The sequence below is a fragment of the Sceloporus occidentalis genome, unplaced genomic scaffold, assembly GCF_023333645.1.
Source record: "Sceloporus occidentalis isolate IW3139 unplaced genomic scaffold, rSceOcc1.0.p SCAF_1, whole genome shotgun sequence".
Lineage (NCBI taxonomy): Eukaryota > Metazoa > Chordata > Lepidosauria > Squamata > Phrynosomatidae > Sceloporus > Sceloporus occidentalis.
This window is the reverse complement of record NW_028316981.1, coordinates 119,800,330-119,806,425: the sequence shown is the minus strand read 5'-3', so window position 1 is coordinate 119,806,425 and position 6,096 is coordinate 119,800,330. Positions and strand designations below refer to the sequence as shown.

Sequence of the window (6,096 nt, the reverse complement as noted above, 5' to 3'; positions counted from 1 at the left end):
ATAGGGGCAAGGCAGAGCAGCAGAGCCCTCCCCTGCCAGCTCCAGCCCTGGCTGTTGCGCTCATCACAATATAGGGATGCAGCAGGGCCAGGAGCCGGGCAGCCACCCGAGGGCGTGACGGGACCGGGAACGCCCCCTAGAAAGCGGGGGAGTCACGCCTCCCACCGGGTTATGGCAACCCTATGAAAAACACTAAAATCAAGACCCAGCAAATGCAAATGAAAACCAGCCAGGGTGAGGGGGATTCCCAGCAGACGATGGAACATTAAGTAAACGGACACTCTAAGGCCTTGCCACTCAACAAGAGAACAATACACAGATTAACATGTAAATCCTCTCAACTAATAGTATACAGTATACAGTATACAGAATTTTCTTCCATTCCAGAATTCTCTGAAGATGCCAGCCACAGCTGCTGGAGAAACATCAGGAATAAACTCTTCTAGAACATGGCCTCATAGCCCAAAAAACCCACAAAAAACTATGGATGCTGTGTTTATTTGTAAAGTGGCCCCAATGTCGCCTTTCATGAATAAAAGACAGTGTGTGTGTGTGTGTGTGTGTGTGTGTGTTGTGCACCTTCAAATCATTTCCAATGTATGGAGACCCTAAGGTAAGCCAATCATGGGGTTTTATTGGCAAGGTTTGTTCAAAGGAGGTTTGCCATTGCCTTGTTGTTGTTGTTGTCCCTTCAAGTTGTTTCTGACTTATGGTGACCCTATAGTGACCAGTGCCCAAACCCTTCAGCCTCTCCAGTGAAACATGTCTTGCTATGCCCTTGGAGGGGAGCCAGGCTTTTCCCTGTTGTTGTCCAAAGCTGTTGGTTAGCCCCAATTTGAGGGGATCCATTGAATGATGAGTCAAGACATTGGTTGTGGTTGTATGCCTTCAAGTCATTTCCAACTTATGGTGACCCTATAATGGGTTTTCTTGGCAAGATTTGTTTAGAAGAGGTTTGCCATTGCCTTCCTTTGAGGCTAAGAGCATAGGACTTGGTCAGGAGCACCCAGTGGGTTTCATGGCTAAGCTGGGTATCGAACCCTGGTCTCTGGAGCTGTAGTCCAATGCTCAAACCACTGTGCCATGCTGGCAGTGAGTGACCCCACAGTTCTTCCTGGGCAGCTCATGGTGTCCTGACCCTGACTAAGTTGTGAGGCAGCCCTGGGGCTTCTTGCTACCCTGGCCAAAAACGGCCCCCGTCCTCCATTAAACTGGGAATTGTCAAGGGCTGGGCTTTAAAGGCTGCACCATTTTTACATTTTTAAGGTTTGTGTAGAGTTTTTGATTGTAAGGTGTAATGCTTTCAGTTATTTAAAAGCCTTTACTTACTTACTTACTTGTAAAACCCCTTTGTATCTACCTTTTAATGCTTGTGTAGAAGGAGAAACGTCAGGAATAAATTCTTCTAGAACAGGGCCGCATAGCCCTAAACCCCCACAAAACACAGCGCTTGTGTTGCTCTTCACTGGGACTGTTTCCAAGGTTTAGTAGCTGCCTCGAGCCCTATATGGGGAGAACGGCGGGACAGAAGAGTAAATAAATCAGTAGTAGTAGTAGTAGTAGTACTGTAGTAGTAACTGGAAGAAATGTCTCTTTTGCCCACAGTCAAATAGGGCAAAATGACGCCTGCCGCCTGCCCCAGACAGGCCTGACTCCTTCCCAGAGAAACCAGCCTCTAAGGAGCATGCTCTACGGGCCAAAACACGCTGCAGAAATCATCCACCTTGACTAGGCCACTTTAACTGCCCCCTGGCTCAATGCTGGGGAATTCTGGGAACTGTAGTTCTGGGAGGCACTGAGCCATCTCTGTCAGAGAGAGCTCTGATGACACAACAAACTACAGTTCCCAAAATCCCCTAGCGCTGAGCCAGGGCAGGTAAAGCGGCCCCAAGATGCATTGTTTCTGCAGTCTGCTTTGGCCCTAAGCCGTCGAAATAGTGTAGTTTGGCACCGCTTTATTAACCGCCGCCGCTCCCTCCTGGGATCTGTAGTTCTGTGAGGCGCCGCCGCCTCTCTTTGGCGGAGAAGGCCAAGGGCCTTGGGTGACTACAAGTCCCAGGGTTCCATCGGACGGGGCGACCGCGCTCCAAAGCGGCGTCAAAGTGCGTTATTATGTCATATGTGTCTGCGGTGCGGACAGTGCCCCCTGGAGGCTCCCTTTGGCTCTGACTGCGTGGAGGAGGAGAGCGAGGGCTGGGCTGAGAGGGGAAAGGCTCCTGACTGGGAGGAGGACATGAGTTCACCCTCTTCTTCCTCCTCCTCCCTTTCGAAGGGGCGTGGCCAAGAGGTAAGGGAGCCGGAATCCGGAGCGTGACGTCCTACGCGGGGGCGTGGCTTCGCTGCGTCGTGACGCAGCGCGTTACGCGGTGAGGTCAGCGTAGCGCCGTTGCTGGTCCCGCTGCCCGTCGCTCCGTCCGCCCCCCGTCGGCTCTCTGCGGTGCCAGGCCCTTCCCTGAAGGCGGTGCGAGGCGTCCTCTTCGTCCGGGGCTCTGCAGGATTAGTCCGGGAGGGAGTCTGGTGAGAAGTCGGCCTTGTTCCGGCTCTCCGTTGGGCCTCAGGTGAGGAGAGTTGGGCCGGGCCGGGGAGAGGCTGCGGGGGTTGCTATTCTCCTTGATCATTTACGCCGCCTTGGTAGCGTAACCCGCATTGCGTAATGTGACCGCTGCGTCAAATGGAGTACGTACTTTGCGCCGGGGAGGCCTATTGCGCAAAGGTCTGAGGCGAGCCTTTGCGGGCGTCGGCGTCGGGTTCCCGTCATGCCCAGCGCTGGGCCCGGGGGCGCCTTCCTCCTGGCCGGGCCTCCATGGGGCGCGCTTCCTATGGCGCAGGGGGCGGCTGGCTCTTCTCCGCGGCTACGCGGGTTGCGGAGGGCTGAGGGCGGCTGCGGAGTTTGCGTAGGAGGGTACGTGAATGCCGTAAGTAGGTCGCGCGCACCGTTACGGAGGCGATGATGGCGCCTTCGCTCGCGCCGGCCTGGGCCTCTGGGAGGGCCTCTCCTGCGCCGCTGGAGGAGCGCGGGTGGCGCAGTGAACGGGCCTGGGCGGGGCGGGGCGGGGCGGGTGGCGGAGCGACTGCTTCCTGCCGCCGCCATTTTGTCATCGAGCAGGAGGGGGAAGCGCCCGAGGAGGCGGCGGCGGCGGCGGCTGGGGGGCACCTTCCCCGGGCCTCTGGGGACGTCCCTCGCCACAACGCGGATCAAGCGTCGCCGCCGCCGCCGCCGCCTCCTCTTCTCTGCCCAGGCAGCGGAGGTTGCGGCTCCCGGAGGCCTGGCCCTGGCGCCCGAGCCTCCTCTTCCCCTGGGCTGTGACCCCTCGCCAGTGGAGGTCTCGTCTCGTGTTTTGGCTCAGGCTGCCAGCCCCCTCCTCCACACACACAGCCCTTTCTTTGCTTCTTCGTTTGTTTGGGCTTCCAGGATCCCTCACGCTTTGCGAGCCTGCTAAGGAAGGCCGAAGCGAAGCAGCAGCTGGGGGATCGCCACACAGAAACCAGACGGAAGCAGGAAAGCAGGCCTCTTTACTTACGGCTAACCAAAGAGGAGGCTCAAGCAAATGGCTTCTGCGTAAACAGGAAGCGCAGAACTTAATATTGCTGTTACTTTACTATCTAGCCTGGCTCTCATATTACAGCCCTAGTCAAGCCATTTCAAATGCATTTTCTCAGTGGCAAGCGATTTCCCCCTTCTTCAGAAGGATGCGCGCCCAACGCCACTCTGCCCAGGAAGGCCTCCCTCAGCAGCAGGCCCAGAGAGAAAGAAGGCTCTCTGGCACCGTTTTTCTTCCTGCCAGGAGCAGAGCCCTTAAGGGTGCATTTTAAGTGCCCCAGCCGCCCTTTCTCTTGAGTGTTCCCCACAGGCAGCTGCCCTTTCTCTCTCCTCCACTCCTGCAGTCCACAAAATCACTTAGCGCTCTGGAAGCAGTTCCCCACAGTTCTCTAGGATCTAACTGGAAGTGCAGACTACAACCCATCATTGCTGTTATTAATATTATATGTATGTCCTGCCCTTCTCCTAAGACTGGGACTCAGGGCAGCTTACAACATTCAAAAAACACCATACAGTTAAAAACATACAAAAACAATATGTTAAAATAGGATTAAATCACTACAATAATTTAAGTTTTTAGTTTAAGAGTCGATAAAACTGCCTACCTACATACAGAGCACTTAGTGTTTTGTTTGAACAGTTTAAGGGGGAGCTCTTTAGAAAGCTTTAATTGAATAGAAGCTCAGGTGATGGCTCACTGTTGCAGAAGCATTGGTAGTCTGCTCTGTTATTGGTTACAAGAAACACAAAACTTGTCAGATTCCCCATTTTATTTAGTCACCACAAAAGCACCTCCCAGTTGTGTAAATGGATATTAAGCATACTATCAACCAGTAAAATATTTTATGGCCTGTGGGGAAAAAAGTCATGTTTATTATGTTATGGTAAAATTTGTGATCAACGTTCAGTCTTTTGCCTTATCTGAAGGCTTATCATCTCTCCAGTAAGGGTTATAATAACTTGAGGTGTTTATATTGATATTTAATATTTATAGTTAAAAGTAGGTGTTCTAGTCCAAATGGTATAGACTGCTACTGAGTCAAAACAGTGATATAATGTCATTGGTTGTATGTGGATTAAACCTGAAAATAAAGTGTGGTCTGTCAGTTGAAAACCTAAATCAGCAGGGATAGAGTATAACGTACATACTATAAGCACATTTCTGTAGTTATAGGCATAGGCTTACAGCAACATGATCTTCAGTTATTTCTCTCTAGCAGTGTTGTTTGTCATATAAGATAGTACAGTCAGCTCTTCGTATCTGTGGGGGTTCCTTTATACTCCCCCGGTGGATGCCAGAAATCATGGCAGCTCAAGTCCTGTTCTTTGTAATTGGTGAGATGGGGTGGGGCCATCCATGGATGCTCCAGTCCATGGATGTCAAGCCCATGGATACCAAGGGTCGACTGTAATTGACTTTTGTGCTCTTAATTTTTAATAGAGAAATTTGTTTTCATACAGCATCTGCAACAACATTACAAAAGTGGGAAATGATCAAAAGTAGTCTGTGATATACCTCTTAATGAATACTCTTTGGTGACACGGTTGCCACAAACACAGCCTGAAGGAGATTGGGTACTGATACGCTTTTGAAGTGGGCAGTTACCTTAGTAACAGGACTACCCAACTGCTGTGTAACACTTCTATTTCTCTTATTAGCAAAGGGAATGAATGAATGTCATTGGGATAGTTGTTGCTACTTGCAAGTGGTATTTGGTAAACCCTGCGTAGATTATATTGGAAGATCATTAATTGCAGGTTGCTTACTGTGAACTGCTGAAAGAGAAATTGTTGCTCCCATATCATGTAGTTTAAGATGCAGAAGGGAATTGCCTGCTTTTATTAAAACCTTTGATCCAGAACATGGCCAGTGATTGTGAGACATTGACATTACCCGGATTTACCAAGAATATATCTGATCACATCAGTGTAGAGATGTTCTTAAAGTTACTTTTCATTTTTTATATATGGCTTTTCACTGTGGTGTTGCCCACAGAATAGCTATTCCAGTTGTAGATTTTAAGGCTGAGGAAGATAGTACTTGCCCCAATATTGTTCTTCATCCTACAGAAGTGTAGGAAGAACACATATTCTGTGTGCTGTTTGTGAGTAATCTGTACTTAGAACAAGAGGCTACTATTAGAATGCATCCTTGCCTTACCCCTTTGCCATTTGGGAACCATTCTGTTTCTCCATATTTTGCTCTATAACCCTATTTGTTCAACCTGTACATGGAAGTTTAAGCTCAGAAGGAGTGAAGATAGAAGAAAGGAAAATCAACTGTCATAAGATATGTAAGATATGTAAATGACACCATAGTACTAGTGGTAAATATCAGAGACTTGGAACAGTTGCTAAGGAAAGTTAAAGAAAAAGTGTAAAGGCAGGCTTGCTGCTAAAAAGGAAAAAAAATGACCACAGAGGATCCACATAAATTTAAGGCAGTCTTCCTGGAAGTCAAGATGATGAAACTGAGGCTGTCGTACTTTGGCCACATCGTGAGAAGGCATAACTCATTAGAAAAGACAGTAATGCTGGAAAAGGTAGAAGGTAGT

At 49.7% G+C, this 6,096-nt stretch overlaps 1 protein-coding gene across 4 annotated transcripts in view; it reads left to right on the top strand.

The window, feature by feature from the left end:
• Positions 1 to 2,368: 2,368 nt before the first annotated feature.
• Positions 2,369 to 6,096, top strand: part of BRD4 (bromodomain containing 4) — a 117,867-nt gene continuing 114,139 nt past the window's right edge. For 3 of the 4 annotated variants that reach the window (XM_089533486.1, XM_089533467.1, XM_089533476.1), the window contains exon 1: positions 2,370 to 2,558. The gene's annotated coding sequence lies outside the window, so the exon portion shown is untranslated. Of the gene's footprint in view, positions 2,559 to 6,096 lie in introns of all 4 variants that reach the window. The other variant, XM_089533495.1, reaches the window with a different exon arrangement.